This window comes from Trichosurus vulpecula, chromosome 2 (assembly GCF_011100635.1).
Source record: "Trichosurus vulpecula isolate mTriVul1 chromosome 2, mTriVul1.pri, whole genome shotgun sequence".
Lineage (NCBI taxonomy): Eukaryota > Metazoa > Chordata > Mammalia > Diprotodontia > Phalangeridae > Trichosurus > Trichosurus vulpecula.
Window position 1 is genome coordinate 164,273,274 of NC_050574.1, and position 19,879 is coordinate 164,293,152.

The window sequence follows — 19,879 nt, forward strand, 5'->3', positions numbered from 1 at the left end:
ACCCAATTAGAAGGGATACTTGAATTTCTAATGCTATTCTGTTGACCTCTCCTGTGTCCCTATAATCACAGTATTACAGTTATTTGCATACACCTCTCTTCCTTCCAATGAGAGGGGAGATACTGTGTCATTTTTCATTTATCTTTCTCCCCTACCCCAGTACAATGCATTACACATACTTGATACTTAAATAAATGTTCAATAAATTTGTTTGATTGAATTAAGAGGCACATGCATGACAGATTTTTTGGCATAACAGACTCAAACTCTCCACATACTCAAATTCCTCTGCTATGATACAGAACGGCAATCAAATCCATACTGGCCTACATATGTGCTCCCATAGTAATTAGTCTATTTGGGTATGTATGATTGTAGTCACAGCCTTGCAGAAGAAGAGCTAAGCAGATTCATCAACAACCATATGCTTTGTTCTCAGAGGCTCCATTTGTGAACTATAGAACTCTGAAGACACTAAGCCAAGGGCAGGTGTGGCAACTGGGAGGTCATGGAAAGAGCACTACGTTTGACTCCCAAAGACCTGGGTTTGAATCCCAGTTCAGCTGCTTAGACAAGTCACTTAACTTCTCTGGACCTGTTTTCTCAGCTGCAAAACCAGGGGGCTGGACTGGATTTCCTAAGGTTTCCTGAAGCACTAACTCCTATGATCTTAAGCTGGTTTTCTGAATGTCTCTGGCCCCAAGTATCATCATCTATTAAACAGAGCCAATTAATTAACCTGCACTACCTACTTCCCATGGCTGTGATGAGGATCAAATGAGAAAAAATACACAAAGTATTTTATAAGCATAAATTGTTATGTCAGTGCCACTTACTGTTGTTACTAGGCAGAACCACAAGATATTCTTTTTTTATTTTATTTATTTATTTTTAGTTTACAACATTCAGTTCCACAAGCCACATGGATCTTCTTACCCAGCATTAAGTCAATATCATTACCATCAACAAGAAACATTTACTGAGCACCTACAGAGTGGAAAACACTAGGCAGTCTGTGGGGAGAAAAAAAGTATGGAGGTAGTGTTTATGGACTAGAAGCTAGTCCCCGGTCTGTCACTGGCTATCTAGGGTATCTTTAGCAAGCCACATGTCTCCTATGGGATCCTGTTTCTTTACTGGTAAAATAAGGAAGCTAAACTATAAGACCTAAAGTAGGGCAGCTAGGTGGCACAGTGGATATAGTGCTGGCCCTAGAATCAGGAGGACCTGAGTTCAAATTTGGCCTCGGACACTTACTAGCTGCGTGACCCCAGGCAAGTCACTTAAGCCTGCCTCTGAAAAAAAAAATCTAAGATGTTTTCAACTCTAAAGTTCTGTGTCTGTGAAGTTTTTGCTCTCAATGAAATTACAGTCTAATTGGGGAGACAAATACATAGAGAGATTACTCAACCTCTCTAGGCCTCAGTTGCTCACTTGCAGAATGATGGAATTGGACTAGATGTCCTCTAAGGTTCCTTCTGGTTCTAAGTCTACGATGCAATGATCTTGTTTTGTTAGTTATTAACTCAATATTCCATCTTACATTTCCACGCCTTCCTACAGGCTGTACTCCATACTTTAAATGCTCTTACCTCTACATTCTTTCAATGATCAATTCAGATGCTACCTCCTGTATGAAGCCTGATTCCCCTCCTCCACCCCCCGCCCCAGTTTTTAATACTTTCTCCCATCTCAAACTACCTTGAACTAACTTATGTGTACCTATTGTGAGGGGCTATCTCTAGACATCCTGATTAATATCTGGCCACTGGACCCAGATGGCTCTGGAGGAGAAAGTGAGGCTGGTGACTTTGCACAGCCCTCCCTCACTCAAATCAAAGTCAACTGCAAGTCATTTCATCATTTCCCTGATGTCAGGATCCTCTTCGAGAACAAAGGACAAACACAACAACAGCATATTGTATCTCTCCAGTAGAATGCAACCTCCTTGAAGTGAGAAATTTTTATTTTTGTTTTTGTGTCCCCTTGTCTATTACAGTACTTCAAACACAGTAGATGTTTAATAAATGTTTGCTGAACTGAAGTGAAAGACAATCAAAGTTGCCATAGTTTAGAGGAAGAGGACATCAGTGTAGACTAAATTAAGTCAGGAAAAACTTCATAGAAGTAGGATTTAAGCTGATCCCTGAAGGAAAATGGTAGAATTTAGATAACTGGAGAGTCTAGTGGGTATTACTTCAGAAGGAACAGGGTTGGCAAAGACATGGAAACAGTAATATGCATGGTGTAGCCACATTAATGCTTCAGTCTATAAACTGAGGGCTGTTCAAAAAAAAAAAGGAAGAGTCCTGGAATTAAAGAAAACCTGAATTCTAAATCACAGAAGAAGACACCTAAACCTGAATTTTCTTGGTCTTAGTTTCCTCATCTGTAAAATAAGAGGATTGAACTAGATAATCAAGATCTTAAACTGAGATCTGGAAGGCACTTAGGTTATCTAGTGCAGCCAGAGGCTGGTCTATTTGGGCCCACAGAGGTTAAGTAACTTGCCTTAACTTACACAGATAGCAAGTAATAAAGCCAATATTTGAAGCTAGTCCTTTGACTCCGAATCCAGAGTGCTTTACATTACATTATGCTTCTCATACAAGACTGAGTAAATCTTAATTCGTAACTATTCACAGAATATCAATTATTAGCATGCCAATGACTCAGATCACTTCTTGGTCAAAGGAAATGATCAGTGGCATGATGGCTCTTTTCACCATTCCTCGGGTGATACTATATGGCTCTGAATCATGGAACACCACAGTCTCTGAAGTATCAAAACTGTCAGTCACCCAAAGGGTAACAGTGAACGTAAATGGGCTGCAGCATATTACCCACGACTTATGAGCAAGATGTGGTGTAAAAGAAATCCAAAAGATGAATGATTGGGAAAAGAGGTGGACTCGGCATGGAATAAGAATAAGGAATCACAGAATGACAACCTGCCTGCTACACTCATACCCACATAAAGTTAAAAGTCCTAGAGAAAGGGCTCTTTATGTTGTGTGGATCCCTTGCGTAGTACACATGGATAAGAATGCAGCTAGAATAGCACAGGATAAGAAGTCAATGGGATGCCTTGCTAGAGGGAGTATTTGTCATTCTATAATTCATTCCAATTTCTCCACTGTTCTGGTCGTGGCTCCCATCTCTACCATCATGTCAATTGTGGTATCTAAAATGCCTTCCCCTGGGTACTCTCCAAATTATCAATATAACTTCCTAAAAATATGACTCCCACAACTGAACACCATACTCCAGATATGGTCTGAGCAGGGTAGAGATAATGCTAAAAGATCCTATGACATTGGCATAATCCTGCTACCCCCTGAACCTCAAGCAATTAACAATGGCCATTGAGCACTTACTGTGTGGAAGATTACTGTACTAGGCGCAATCCCTGCCCTTAAGTTTACAATTTAATGGGAGACATGGAACAAACAAATAAAAAGGTAATACTTCAATACAGATGTCACAAAATTGTCTTAAGCTGAACAACAAAAGCCTGATACAAATAACAAATGCTATAGGAGTTCAAAGGAAATAGATGTGCTGAACTGGGAAGATTTTATGGAATAAAAGCTACATCCTTGAGGAATGGATAGGCCTGAGATACGGGATTAGAGAGGAATGAATGCCCAAGATGGGCAGCTCCCATCTTGACTGATACTTTATTCTTCATGCAAGACACACAATTATGTTTCATAAAGGCTTATTGAATTAATTAACACCAAATTAATGTTAGCTTTTTTTTTTCATTAAGGAGTTCTTATTTTTTTTTAAATTCCTTTAGCCAGGTCCCTGTGGATCACTGGTGCTATCCTAGAGGGCTGAAACTATTCAAGAAGTTAACCAGCTAAAGGTCCAGGTATTCATACTTCCTTTAAACCTGTACCAGAGAAAATGCCAGAATTACAAAGAGGCTCCTTGGACACTATCCAAACCACTAACCATTGACTAATAACATCACAAGAAGCCAACCCACCTAACATCTAGGTCCAGGATTTAGTTTCAAGTATCTAGACTACAGTACTACACTGAAACTAAACCATTATTAGCCAAGGAAGATTCCAGAGAAGAAAATTAGCTCACCAGTAAAGCAATAAATGAAGAAGAAACCTATCCAATACCCTGGGTTTTAAAAAGTAGTATCATGTATAACTGCTTTCACTATCTTAAGCTGAATATATTTTTATCGTCTCAGTGAACTCATTACATAGAAGCCAATCAACACTCAGTGAATAATTTTGGAATTGGATACTCCTATATACAATGACAACAATAATCATAACATTACGGTTTACAAAGCGTTTTACAAACGTAATCTCATTTTATCTTCACGACCCTGAGAAGTATTATTATTCCCCATTTTATAGTTAAGGAAACTTAGAGGTTAAATGACTTACCCAGGCTCACACAGCTAATAAATGTCTAACACAGGATTTGAACTCAGTTCTTCCTGACTCCCAACTTGCGTACTGTATTCTCTATGCCAAAATTAGGTAACATATCTTGTAAGATTTACAAAGCTCTTTACTCACAGCAACCCTGCGAAGTAGGTAGTATAAATATCCTCATTTTACAGATAAGGAAACATTTATTACAGTTAGGTCAAGTGATTATCCTATTCTTACACTGCTAGTATGTGTAAGATTCACAGTCACAGAAGCTCAGAGGCCATCTAGCCTAGCCCATACCTGAATAAGATTTTCATACATAACAAACCATACCAGTAGTCATCAAGCATTTGCTTGAAGCCCTCCCAAGAAGGGAGAACCCACTATCTCCTGAGTGCAATCCATTCCTCTTTTAAACAGCTCTGATTTTTAGGAAATCTTTATGTCAAACCTGCTTCTGTGCAACTTCTATTCCTAGTTCTGACCTCTGCACCTGAAAAAAAAAGTCTAATTCCTCTTCAGATTCTTGAAGGTTGGCTACCATGTCTGCAAATTCAATCTAAGTCTGGTAGTAACCAGGAATTTTTGTGCTTAGCGCAAGTAGCACAAAATGTGCCTAGAACTAATGGCCCCAAGCATACCCTCTGCTGAGGAAATGATAGAGACCCCTCCACAGGAGCTGCTACTAGAGAGGACGCTGAGAAGTAGTGTGGGTGAGCAGGGGGGTGGGGGTGACGGGGGGAGGACAAGGGAGGTAGGGGTAAGTGGGGGGGGGTGAAGGAAGAGCTCCTAGCCCACCATCTGGCATATTCCTACTTTAATTATTTCTGTTTTAACTATACCTCCCTCATCTTGAACTTGTGAGGCTGATTTCTAGAATCCCCAAATTTTTAGATTTGACTCAATGTCCTTGTTTAGCAAAGACATTTTTGAATCCTAACACATCCAGTGTGTTAGTTTTGCCACCTGCAAATTTGATAAGCACATCATCTATGCCTTTCTCCAAGTCATTAATAAAAAATGTTAAATGGCCAAGGGCCCAGCTTTAGACTCAAATCTGGGTCTCCTGGCTCCAAATCCAGGGCTCTTCCTACACCTCTTTCCACCATACCACACAAATTCAAAGTACACAAACTGGGCCTAATGCTTGCAGGAGGGCCTCTGTGCCAAGGCAGGAAGCAAGGATTCAATGTTCTGTCTCTCTCTCTGTCACTGCTTCATTATTAGACCTTTGGGTTCTCATGCCAGCCTGTCATGCAGAATACCCTTCATTCTCACCGACTAAACCTTCCCTCAGCCATCTTTGCTTTGTTCCCAACTGAACCCCCTCCCCCCACTGCACCCCCAGCTTTAGTGCCTTTGTGTTATCTAAAATGCCAGAATCAACCTCCCACTTCTGATCTGCCAAGGTTTACTTCCTCTGCACTCAGAGCTCACCTCAAAGCTCTCCTCTTACCCAAACCAAAGTTAATGAGTGAGAGCGCTTCCTCTTTCTTCCCTATATTTTCCCAAAACAAAAATAAATGTTGAATAACCAGAAGATGGCCATCTTCCTCTCACCCTCCCCATCCCCAATATAAAATAACTAGCAAAACTGTGCTTCCAGGTATTCTCTGTGAAACTAATTTGGGCATTCCTTTTTCCTCCCACCCCTTCTTCCACTCTTTTGTCCCCACCTGTCCACCCTCAGTATGGTCCTGAGGCAGAAGAGAATTATGCAAGTTACTGACTTATTCTCTACCTAGTGGAAAATGGAAATGAAAACATATTTTGCAATGGAATCACAGGCAATACAGATTGCCTGTCAAACACCTTGCAATCTATTGAAGGGAAGACGAGTGCTAGGGAGAATCTAAAAAATGTGTTATTTCATCTTGATTCAGTGAGTCACTTCCTCATAAACCCAATATACAAAGTGTTAAACACAGAGCTCTTCAGAGACCTAGCAAGAAAAATGTGGGCTTCTCTCTGCAGTCTTGACAATGAACTGCAGATTGGAGCTGTAGCACCAATTATGAGTCTTTTCTCCCAGAATGGAGCATGGTTGAGCAGCCTCTTGCTGGGCCTATGGGGCTTCACCAAGGTCTTTACATAGTTCCCAAGCTCCTCAGCATCCCTGACTCTGGGCCTATGTCCCTCACTCTGTTCCCTCTATGAAACCTGCCCTCATCCCCTCCACTCCCAAATTTCCCAGGGCTCCTTTCTAAAGCTTATGTAGCATTTAATAGCCTTATTTCACATCCAACAGCTACACATTTTGACCAGAAGGGAGCATTTCATTGTCAATGAGCAAAGCAACCCCTCCCTGGTTCTGGTTCTCCCTTCTTCCTCCTTTGACCTCCCTTACTCTCTCCCAGCTTGCTCCTCTCCCCACCTCCGATTCTGCTTCAGTCGGGCTAGAGTACACACAGAGTCCCTTTCCACCAGCAGTACAATGGCTGGAGCTCCAAACAGGCACAGCACGATTCTGCATAAGCTGCAGAGCCTCTGCTGCCCTTTTTGCCAAATATGACAGAAGCAACTAAAGATGGGAAGGTGGAGACAAGGGAGTGGAGGAAGGGATGGGAGGAAAAAAGAAGGGGCATGGCTGGAGTGTAAAATTTGCAAATCTGGATCTCTGACCAGCACAAGCATGTTCCGTGGCTCACTGGACAGGGGGGCCCTGCCAACCAGTTCCCACCTAAACACACTCGGCCCTTTCCCTGAAGTGTTTTTGTTTTTAAATACTCTCCACTCTCAATGCTACCCCCGCAGCCGCTGCAGCAGCTTCGGGTTCTGACATTGCAGGAATGCATGGTCCCGGGGGATGCTCTGCCAACCACGAGAATGGGTGGGCGAAGGAATTTTGGAGGACCAGAGAGCAAAGATGGAACCTTGCGGTGTGTGTTGGGCGGAGAGAGATAAAGGTACAGGATTTCTTTCCCTACCACTCTCCCCAAATCACCCCTGCTTAGATTGACATTCCCCTTATCCTTGTCTTCCCCTCCCCCAGCCCCCAGCACACACACACACACACACACACACACGCACACACATGCACGTACATGCATAACGGGCCCGGCTGGGATATCCGAAGCCCTGGGAGCCGCCCCCTGTCACATCTCTGGGCACAGAGACCCTCGAGAAGCGCGTCCCCAGGCCGCGAGAAGAGGAGGGTACCCTTGCCTCCCGAGCGAGCCCCAGAATGCAGGGGGAAGCGCAGCTGCTGGTCCCGGCCGGTCCTGCCCGAGATTCCCCCCCCCCACTCCAGACTCCTCAGCCCCCCGCTCAGCTTCCCAACACCCCTCTCCCCACCCCTCCCTAAACGCAGCTGGGGGTCCGAACTCCAGGCGGCCCCACGAGCGACGGCACCTGTGAGGCTCCTGGCGGAGGGAGGCGGATCCCGGGGCTCAGCCGGACACCTCCATCCACGGGGGCCGCGGCGGCCGGAGCGGCGGTGACAAGCGGAGAGAGCGCTTCCCCCCAGCTGCACCAGCAGCTCCTCTCCCCCTCCCTTCACTTCTCTCCCCCTCCCTTTCCTTCTCTCCCCCTCCCCGCCCTCAGCGCGCACTCGGGCTTTCAGGAACGCGCGCGCAAGCTCGGGCGGCCCCAGCCCCTCTCCTTAGCAGGCTCCGGCTTCTCAGGAGCGCGCAACCACGTCCCAGCCGAAGCTGGCCGCGGCGCCTCGTTATTAATATGCATCAACTTCCCAAGGCCACGCGGACTCGCGTGGACGCGCCTCAATCACTATCACCACTCCCTCCCCCCACCCCTTCTCCAACCCCTAGCCTTTCTCTTCTTATTAATACTGATGGGTTTATGGACGCTTTCCCTCGCAGTTGGTCACTCAGCTTCATTCATGCGTATTTAGCATTTACACAAAATCCGAGTTGTAGTTTTAACTGCCTATCCAGACTCTTCTGCTCCTCATGGAAAAAATTTGGTAGGAACTGCCCAATGAATCCCCAATATCTATGTCTGACTCCTTGGTCCAATAAAGAAGCTAAATTGTGAACTGATGAACACACACACACACACACACACACACACGCACGCACGCACGCACACACATAACTAAGGTTAAACGTTATCCCGAGGGAAAAGGCTAGGTCAAGTGTATTTCGGCCACCCGGAAGCACAACAAACAGTTCATGTTAAAGATCCAGACTTTAAAATCGCAAGCTTCGGGTCAAAAGGGAAAAGCTGAGAAGGAAGATTTGAGATGATAGGAGATTCAGGAGGACAATGAAGGGAGACCTTCCCAAGGGCAGATCAGCCTTGCTGTGATAGATGGTGCAGGAAGAACACGGATTCTTAATCTTCTTAGGACCCTTCTCGGAATAATGTTTTTTAATGTATATTTTAAAAAGTATATACAAAGGAAACTGATTACACTGAAATGAAGTTTTCAAAATATTTTTTTTAAAAAGAGCTCACAAAACCCCAAATTAAAAACCCCTCGAGGACAGCAAGAGTCAGCTGTGTGGCAAAGGACACCATAATAATAATAGTTGTAATAATAACTAATACTTTGTAAAACAACACTGTGTAAAGGTAATACAGATGCTATTTTCATTTATTTCACAAAAGAAGAAACATTCACAGAAGTAAAGGGATTTGACAAAGATTACACAGGGAGCATCAAAGCCTGGATCTTGACCCAGGTCAGTGCTCTTTATGCCACTATCTTCACAAAGCCCTACTCCAAAGCTTTGTTGTGGTGCAAAGGTGACTCTGTGTTATCCAACAATAAGCCAATGGATCCTCACCTCTGGTAGGTTCTGCCATTTAGGAAAGGCTTCAAATGTCAGGCCAAGTGCCCTGTCTGAGAACCAAGTAGGGCAGCTGGTGGTGCAGTGGATAGAGCTCTGGGACTTAACCTCTGTTTGCCTCAATTTCTTCAGCTGTAAAAAGGGGATAATGACAGTACCTATCTGTCAGGGTTTGTTCAAAGATCAAATGTCACATGAGAATATTTGTAAAGCATGCAGCACAGTGTCTGGTACGTAGGTACTATATTCTTATTCCCTTCCCTTCACAAATACAGACAGGTTCATCATCAGTAGGCTGGCAAGTAGGTAGAGATGAAATATTTGATCATGGCAATCCATGAAAAAATGTCTTTTGGTCCTGTGTAGCTTCCATTCCACCTCAGCTACACAGCTACACAGAGATGGTTATAGCCTTGATCTTACCATCACCCACAAGGGTTCCACTTCCTTTTTTGAGAAGCGCAAAAGTCTTATTTGACCACAATCTTTTATCATTGCCTCTTTTCCTCTGTCATATAACCCCTAACTCTATTCTTTGTCCTCACTGTGGCATCCATTCCCTCCATCTCTCTGTTCTTTCTCAGGCCATTACTACCACACTGACAATACTCTTCTCCCTGCCCTGTCTCAACCTCTGATGAACCAGCTCAATTTTACACTACTACACTACCTTCTGTTCTTGAATTCACCCATCTTGCCTTGACAAAACCCAAGTGTGTGATTATTCCCACTGTTTGCCTCCTTCTCTCCTATTCACATGCTGTTGAACAGAGGAAAAAGAAATTATGAAATTATCATTGATTTTACTGCAAATGTATGTCATCTAATCTCAACTAGACCCTCACAGCAGCAAGGCAAACATTTTATTCCTCCCTAATGGGCTCTCTATCGCCCTCTGTTCCAAATCTCATTTCTCCTAAATCCTTCCACTGTATACCCTACCCCCACTTCTCAACCAAAGATATCACCTCATACTTTGGTGAAAAAAAAAATGAGTCTATAACTAGAGAGCTCCCCCACCCCTTTACTTCCTTTCTGCTCATCTCACACCATTTAGTCTTCTCCTATTTTCCTCCTTTCCAGTCTCAGGTTCAGATGACCCTTGCCAAAGCCAAATCTTCTCTCTTAATGCACTCTTGCTCTTATCTTCTCTCAACTTCTTCAATGGATCATCCTGGCATTCTCTCTCTCTTATCTTCAGTCTCTATCATCTGACTCCTTCCCTGAGGCCTACAAAATGCCCATTTTCCTCTCATTCTTTAAAAAAAAAAAAAAAAGCCCTCCACCATGCTCATTAGTTATCATCCTGGCTATATTTGCCACTTCCACTTTCTTTCCTCTCACTTTCTTCTAAATCCAGTGCAATCTGACTTTTGATCTCATTCAACTGAAATTGTCCTCTCCAAGATTAAAAAAAAACCCTCTTAATCACTGAATCTAATAGCCTTTTCTCAATTCTAATCCTTTTAAACTTCTCTGCAGCATTTGACATAGTTGATCTCCCTCACCTCCTGGATATTTTCTCCTCTCTAGGTTTTCATGATATGTCTTTCTCTTGCTGTCTGACCATCCTTGTTCATTCTCTTTTGCTGAATTTTCATCCATGCCATGTCCACCAACTGTGGGTATCACCCAGAACTCTGTCTAGTGCCACCTTTTTTCACTCTGTCCTAAATTGTTAATCTCATCAGTTACCATAGATTCAACTATTTCTGTACAAATGGTACTAGCCAGGGGTGTGCTAGAGAGCTGAATGTTAAATTTCCATGTGAGCATTGACATCTCAGAGCTACAAATCAAGGTTTAACTTACTGTTTTGTTGATTGTCTAGGCCGGGGCTGTGCAACGTTAGGTTATCTTAGGGCCGCGTTAAAATAAAATAATTATTTGAGGGCTGTACCCAGAATAAAAAATACGGTACACTAACAGAAAGTGGGGGAACGCGCATCATCAATACGACAGGCAAAGGTGCGAAGCATAAAAGCAAACACAAAACAACAAAATGACAACACAACAGTATAAAGGTAGGTGCATACTGACTAGTCTGCATTGTACAAACAGAACGTATCCCACAGATCCATTGAAAATTCCGTGCGATACGTTCCTTCCGTAATACTGCTTAAAAACACCAAAGAAAACTAGCATCAATGAGATTATTTATTAGTGACGGAATTAAAAAATCTAATACACATTCCATGCAAATTATTATTTTTTTTTCACTCGTGAAAATTAGAACCCACAGGCGGGCCGCATAAAATCACACTGTGGGCCGCATGAGGCCTTTGGGCCGTATTTTGGACAGTCCTGCTCTAGGCTTAAGGAAGGGATGGGGAAAATATTAATGATGCAGATTGAACTTAAAAGTGTGTCTTGTGGGCCAGTTATTAAAAATTTACCAACACACTTCTGATTCCAGTATTATTATTACTATTAATGTTGTTATTATTTATTTATTTAGCCAGCCCTTGCCTCTCTCCTGATATAATCATACATCATCAATTGCCTATTACACATTTCAAACCGGATGTTCTGTGTACGTTTCAAACTCAACATGTCCCAAAAAGAACTCCTTTGTCTTTCCTCCCAAATCTTTCTACCCTTTGATCTTTCCACCTACCTTGTCAAGGGCACCATCATTCTCCCAGTAACTCAAGCTAGCATCTTTGGTGCCATGCTCAACTCTTCCCTCTGTTACCCTGTATCAGCAATCTGTTACCACATCTTGTTATTTCTGCCTTCATTGTCTTGTATATATCCCCATCCCTCCAATCATACAGACACAGCCTCTTAGTTCAAGCTCTTGTCTCCTCTCAACCGGACTATCTCAATATCCTTCTAAAGGGTCTCTGTGCCTCAAGTCTCTCTCTCTCTCTACTCCAATCTATCCACTCACCTTCACCAGGGTGATTTTTTCTAACGTGAAGGCCTGACTATGTCATTCACTGCTCAGTGAGTTTCCTATGACTTCCAGGAGCAAAACTGAACTTCTTGTTAGGCATTTAAGTCTTTTCATAACCTGGCCCCCTTTCTACATTTTCAGCCTTCTTAAACATTTGTACTTTATGACCCATTAATATTGGCCTACTTGCGGTTTCTCAAATATGATGCTCCATCTCTCATATCTGTACCCCTGCACTGGCTGTCCTCCACCCCTGCGAATGCTGTCTCACCACCTTGTAGGAGGCGTTTTCTGGTCCTGCTCCATCCTCCCCACCTCCAATGCCTTCTCCTCTTTTATTGCTTTCCATCATATATATATTATATATATATAATATATATATATATATATATATATATATCTTGTAGGTACACAGCTTTTTATATGTCTCCATAGACACCAAAATATATATAGCAGCACTTTTTGTGGTAGCAAAGAAATGGGAACACAGGGGATACCCATTGTTTGGGAAATGACTAAACAGATCATTGTATGTGAATAGAATGAAATATTACTGTGTTTTAAGAAACGATGAACACTAGAGAGAGGGATAAAAAGACTTAAATGTACTGATGCAAAGTGAAGTAAGCAGATCCAGAAAGACAATAAACAATGACTACAACAACGTAAATGGAAAAAACAATAACCACAAACCATTCAAAAATGAATGTTATGAAATTATAAACAACAAAATTGTCCTTAAAGAATATAAGAAGATACCTCCTCTGATTTCTTTGCAGAGATGAGGAATCCATAGGTATGGGGTATTGCATGTAATGTTGGATTTAAAAAAAATTCATTGATAAATTTTGCCAAATTTTTTCTCTTCTTCCTCTTTTTCTTTTAAAATTCTTTGTTATGGGGGATGGTTCTCTGAGAGAGGTCAAGGAGGAATTGTTGTTGGTTTTCAGTCATGTCTGACTTGTTTGTGACATCGTTGGCTGAGATACTGGAGTGGTCTGCCATTTCCTTCTCCAGCTAATTTTACAGATGAGAAAACTGAGGCAAACAGAATTAAGTGACTTCCCCAGGATCACACAGCTAGTAAGTGTCTGAGGCAAGATTTGAATTCAGAACAATGAGTTTTCCTGACTCCAGGCCTGGCACGCTATCCACTCCAGGGGAGGGATACATGAGGAAATTGAGTCAATATAAAAAGAAAAGATAGCAATGACATCTATTTTAAAACATAATAATAATGTAAACTCTTTGAGGGAAAGGACTATTTTTGTCTCCATATTCTCAGCACTTAGCATAGTGACCAGTATATAGTAAGTGCTTAATAAATGCTGGTTGATTGACTGATGGAGAAGCAGAAAAGTGGGCAGAAGGTCCTAACAATCACAGTTTTCAGATCATCTATAAATAATAACTGAACCTATTCTAAACATGCAATGTTTCCAATTACCAACAAACTGATAAAATACTGTTAAAAATGAATCAGGCCAATATTGATACTCTTGCAGTAAATGGAGCCAGCAGATAGAAAAAAGATTCAGCTAAATGGAAAGATAGTTCACAGGTTCTCACTGGGGAAAGATAACAAAAGAGTTGGCTTTACTATGTGTTCAAAGGAAAGAGAAATATCATTTCATGGGATACTTGTCCATCTCACATTACAGGGCTCATGGTGAGCATTTGCAAAGGAACAACTATGAAGATAATTGCACTTACATGCAATAACCTATTGCAGAGGATTTAAAGGTAGAGAAATTCTTTGAAGAATTTGATAAGGTCATCCAAAGTAGGTCAATATATACTTTGATACTTCATAACTTCAGTACAAAAGTGGGCCAAGGGGAGGATCATGAAAAATATGTTGGAAAAAATGTTTGAAAATATGGTTCAGACTTAAAAAATGAAAGTGGTCAAAGGTTAGTAGCCTATTCAGAAACTGCATACCTATATGTCATAAACACTTTCCACCAAAAGAGGTAAGAAGGCACTATGCAGTATGAGCACCAAATAACATTATGAAAATGAACTTTATTATATTTTCACAGACATGAAACAACCAGTTACTTTGATGGGAGTCGTATCAGTATCAGCTCTCTACACGCAGTCAGACTATTGACTAGTTGGAACAATGATCAAAATCAGTATAACATTAGAAGGATAAAGATAAGGACATGAGACTGTCAACAATAGTACAACTTCAACCTGACCTATTCAAAGGATGAAAAAAAGGGATTGGAAAAAAGCAAAGATAGTGACCCTTATTATCACCATTTCATGCAACAGTCGAATTGGTGCAAAGTAGTCATCATGACCAGGAGGCCAAAAGAGGCAGGTAACTGTCTCCAACCACAAACACTTAATCTCTTTGCCAGAGCAAGAAAAATAGCAGCCAAGGGCAACATCAGTTTAGTGTATAAACCCACTTGTAAAACATTGCAGAGGAGGACAGCAGAAAACTATAATCATCATCACTTCATAAAACAGTAAAAAGCAGTTGAAATAAAAATATGTCCACAGAAAGCTTGGCATAAGACCCAAATGAGCCACATCATCCCAGAGCGCTCATAGATGAAACTGGCAAGAGGACAAAAAGTAGAGGGAAAGTGGAACAAATTTGTATGCATTTCTATAACTATCTATTTTAATCACCAGTGGTAGTGAAACCATCAGATTTGGACCCCAACACTTCAATCCCTCATGTACTATACAAGTAAATTAAAGTGGCATTTAAGAAGTTGGCAAGTAAGGAGGAATGGTGATTTCAGACCAAAAATAAACCACAGAAATCCAACACAATCTTGAGAGCATCTAGGGCTTACTTTACAAGACATTTTGGATAAGGCAAACTACTGAGAAAATAGAAAAAATCATGAATGGTATCACCTTAATGAAATAATTGAGAGATTAACAACTACTGATAGATATTCTTAAGTCATAAAAATATATTTTGTGTTGATACATTGCATAACCCTCCAAAACTTATAGTGAAAGTCCCTCCAACGTACAATACTTATGTAGCTGGAGGGGGTCTTTTAGCACTGATTGTTCCACATTTTCATGGTGACTTGGTGCTGTGGGAGTGAGTATGCAAAGGACACCTCCTACCCCCACCCAGGGATTACTCAGTGCTGCCCAAGTTTAGCAGTAAGATTGTGTCCAGTTTAAAATAAATTTTGTTCTTTGCCCTAATGTATACACTGAAGGTATAAAAAAAAACTGGGAGAGAGAGAGAGACAGAGACAAAGAGACAGAGAGACAGAGAGAGAGATTCTTCTACAATTTTGTAAATCTCAGACAGTCCAATGTGAACTGAGGTTCAGAGACTCTGGCCTCCTTGCTATCCCTTCTGTACTGCTGCACAACACTCTTCATCTCTCAACTCTACATTTTCACTGGCTGTCCCCCATGATTGGAATTCTCTTCCTCCTTATTGCCTCATAAATTCCCTTTTTTTCCTTCAAGTCTCAGCTAAAATAAGGTTTTCTGGTTTTCCTTAATGTTAGCACCTTTCCTCTGAGATTATCTCCAATTTATCCTTCGTATAGCTAGATAATGGAAGTGGATTGTTGTCTATTCTTCATTTTTGAAGAGGACCAATGACATCACATAGTGATGTCTTGATTCAACCATCATTGGATCTAAGTGAGGCAGAGTTGCACAAAGTTGTCAGCCACACTGTCTCTTCCGGAGACATCAAAGTCCAGTAGCAAGACAAAAGTCAGGATGACTAGCGATTGCCTGGATGTAGTGGATGACCTTGGTGTCTTTGATGTCTGACCGAGCTCTAAGTGCTCCACAGAACCTGCTTCAGCCACCTTCCCAGCTGTTGGAACAACATCCACCCACACCCGTCTTTACATGCTTTACATGCTTTACATACACACTCCCTAGGTTTGAGGCCTATCTCTTACCCTCAACCTGGTTTATCCTGTCTGCTGAGATGTTTTTACTAGGGTGTGGCCACTTCCAGTGCTAAAGCTTCTAGGAGCCACAGGTGAGCACTGAGTGCCAGGTAGACACCAAAGGTGGATAAGCAGCCCTGAAAAGGGCTTGGCCAGCCCTCACACCAGCTAGTCATCCTTGAATATTTCTAGCTTACCACTCTAAGGACTTTGAGGAATGTCTTCTTGGATGAGATCTAGGACTTTCTTTTAGTTGAGCTATCTTGCTCCCAGTGGGAGAGTTCATTCACACCATATTGTCTGATACATTCTCATCTGTATAACTTCTCTGATTTCTGTTTCTTATTGGCTTAGATAAATGGGTTCGCTTCATAGCTATATGTGATCTTTGTGTAACTGGCATTTGGTGGGAAAAGAGTCAAGGCTTTGGATATATAGTTGGGGGCACTTCATCCCCATTAAAGGATAGCAATCAGAAGTACGCCTTGAACCTAAAATGATTTCCTTTAGACCAACAATGTTTAGGAGCAGCAGATAGATATATTTCTGGTCAGGTAATCTCTTGAGAGATACCTAGAGAGTGTCCTCGTACTTATTCTTCTGACTTTGGTGTGAGCACTTGCCTTGTGTGGGTTCTGCATAAAAGTCTTTTAGCCAAATATATGTTTGGCATCCAAACAATATGGCCAATCTATCAGAGTTGCTCTCTCTGCAGTAGAATTTGAATGCTTGACAGTTCAGCTTGAGAAAGGACTTAGTGTCCAGTACCTTATTTTGCCAGGTAATCTTCAGAATCTTCTTAAGGCAGTTCAAATGGAAGAGATTCAGATTTCTGGCATGGCGCTGGTATACTATCCAGCTTTCACAGGTGCACAACAATGAGGTCACAACAATGGCTCTGCAGACCTTCAGTTTTGTAGGCAGACTAATACCTCTTCCCTTCCACACTTTCTTTTGGAGCCTCCCAAACACCAAGCTAGCTCTGCCAATGTATGTATCAACCTCATTATCTGTGTGTACATTCCTGGAAATACAGCCAAGATAAGTTAACTTATCAGCAGCTTTCAAAATCTCTCCATTTGCTGTAACTAATGGTTCCACATATGGATGGCATGGTGCTGGCTGGTAGAGGACCTCTGTTTTCTTAGTGTTAATTGTCAGGCCAAAATTAGCACAAGTGGCAGAGAATGGATCCATACTCTGTTGCATCTCAGCCTCAGAAGTTGCACTGAGTGCATCATTGAGTATAATCATCTGTGAACAAAAAGTCACATAACAACTCTCCCTCAACTTTAGTCTTGGCTTGTAGCCTTTTCGAGTTAATAATTTACCATCAGTGAGGTAGCTGATCTTGATGCCATTTTCATTCTCATTAAAGGGGTCTGACAACATTGCAAAAAACATCATGCTAAAAAGCATGGGAACAAGCACATAGCCCTGCTTCATTCCATTGGTAACTGGGAAAGTGAAAGAGCATCATCTATTATCTAGAACCTATGCAAGCATGCTATCATAGAACTGGTGTGCAATACTCGTGAACTTCTCCAGGCAACCAAATTTTGCCATGATCTTCCACAAGCCCTTATAACTGACAGTATCAAAAACTTTTGTCAGATTAACAAATGGGTATAGACCACTGTTCTGCTTCTGGCATTTCTCCTGGAGTTGACAGGCAGCAAAGGCCACTGAGTGTTCCTCAACCCTTTCTGAAGCCACACTGGCTCTCAAGTAGATGACCATCTTCCAGATGAAGGATCAGTCTATTAAGGAGAACTCTGAAAAGAATCTTGCTGGCAAAGAGAGAGAGAGAGAGAGAGAGAGAGAGAGAGAGAGAGAGAGAGAGAGAGAGAGAGAGAGACCCAGTGATCATCACTGGACAACCTATTTCCTTTTCCTTTATACAGATGGACAATGGAGGCATCCTTGAACTCCTGAGGGATAGCCTCCCGTTGCCATATAACCCAGAAGATTTCAGTCAGCTTTTGCATGAGCAGTGGACCCCTTGCCTTGTAAATCTCAACTGGAATAAAATCGACATCAGGTGTTGTGTCACATAAGAGAGCCTAATGACATTCAAAATCTCTTCTTCAGTTGGAAGTTCAGCTAGAGAGGGATTGACTTCAACTTGAGGTGTCAACGTCTTCAGCATTAGCTGATGACAGTCTATTGAGAATGCCTTGCCTTACATTAGAGGACTCCTAGGGCCACACATACACACAATATGCACTGAGAATCCCCCTTCTATTTGTTTTGTTTTGCAAGCAGTTAGGGTTAAGTGACTTGGCCAGGGTCACATAGCTAGTAAGTGTCAAGTGTCTGAGGTCAAATTTGAACTCAGATCCTCCTGACTCCTGGGCTGATGCTCTATCCACTGCACCACCTAGCTGCCCCTCCCCCTTCTATTTGAAAATAGTTAAGGAAAACACCATAAAGAAATGATTGTGATTAATACTTCATACCTAAAAAGTATAGTTTATTATTTATTTTTTAAAAGGAAGTATATGTGCTTTAACTTTATTTTTTCTACTTAATAGTATTTTATTTTTCCAATTACATGTAAAGATTGTTTTCAGCATTCCCTTTCATATGATTTTGACTTCCAAATTTTCTCTTCCCCTCCCTTCTCTCCCCCTCCCCAAGAAAGCAAGAAATCTAATATAGATTATACATGTACGATCATGTTAAACACATTTTCATATTAGTCATGTTGTAAAAGAAGAATAAGAACAAAAGGAAAAAAACACAGGAAAGAAAAAAAACAAAAAAAAGTGAAAATAGCATGCTTTGATCTGCATTGAGATTTCATAGTTCTTTCTCTGAATGTGGATAGTATTTTCCATCAAATTTTCCATTAAATCAGTTTGCTCAAATATATAGAGAACTGAATAAAATTTATAAAAATAAGAACCATTCCCCAATTGATAAACAGTCAAAGGATATGAACAGGCAATTTTTAGACAAAGAATAAAAGCTATCTATAGTCATATGAAAAATTTCTCTAAATCACTATTGATTAGAGAAACACAAATTAAAACAAGTCTGAAGTACCACTTCACACCTATCAGATTGGCTAATATGACAGAAAAAGAAAATTATAAATGTTGGAGGGTATGTGGGAAAACTGGGACACTAATGCAATGTTGGGGGAGTTGTGAATTGCTCCAACTATTCTGTAATTTGGAACTATGCCCAAAGGGATATAAAAATGTGTATACCATTTGACCTAGCAATACCACTACTAGTAATGCATCCTAAAGACATAAAAAACAAAAAGGAAAAGGATTCATAAGTACAAAAATATTTATATATAACAGCTCTCTTAGTGGTGGCAAAGAATTGGACATTGAGGGAATGCCCATCAATTGGGGAATGGATGTACAAGTTGTGGTGTATGATTGTGATGGAATACTATTATGTTATAAGAAATAATGAGCAGGATGTCCTCAAAAAAACCTGGAAAGACTTACATGAACTGATGCAAAGTGAAGGCAGTGGAACAAGGAGAAAAGTGCACACAGTAATACCAATATTGTACGACGATCAGCTGCAAATGACTTAGCTATTCTTAGCAATACGATGATCCAAGACAATACTTATGATGAAAAATGCTATCCAGCTCCAGCAAAAGAGCTGATGAAATCAATGTAAATCAAATAACACTTTTTAAAAATTTTTTTTTCTATTTTGAGAGGATCTGTGTTTTCTCTCACAACATGACTATTATGGAAATATGTTTTGCATGACTGCACATGTATAACCTGTATCAAGTTGCTTGCCTTCTCAGTGAAGAGACAGGGGTGGGAAGGAAGGAGGGAGAGCATTTAAAACTCAAATTTTCAAAAACTGAATGTTAAAAATTGTTTTTATTTGTAATTGGGGAAAAATTAAAATATTAAATAAAAAGAAACAATAAGCTGAAATCAA

The 19,879-nt window shown here is 41.1% G+C and overlaps 1 protein-coding gene across 2 annotated transcripts in view; it reads right to left on the bottom strand.

Moving 5' to 3' along the window:
- Positions 1-19,879, bottom strand: part of FEZ1 (fasciculation and elongation protein zeta 1) — an 82,298-nt gene that overhangs the window by 30,923 nt on the left and 31,496 nt on the right. Inside the window, exon 1 of one of the 2 annotated variants that reach the window (XM_036747854.1) lies at positions 7,758-8,043. The exons of the other annotated variant lie outside the window; for it this stretch is intronic. The gene's annotated coding sequence lies outside the window, so the exon portion shown is untranslated. Of the gene's footprint in view, positions 1-7,757; positions 8,044-19,879 lie in introns of those variants that run through there. 2 annotated transcript variants of the gene reach the window in all.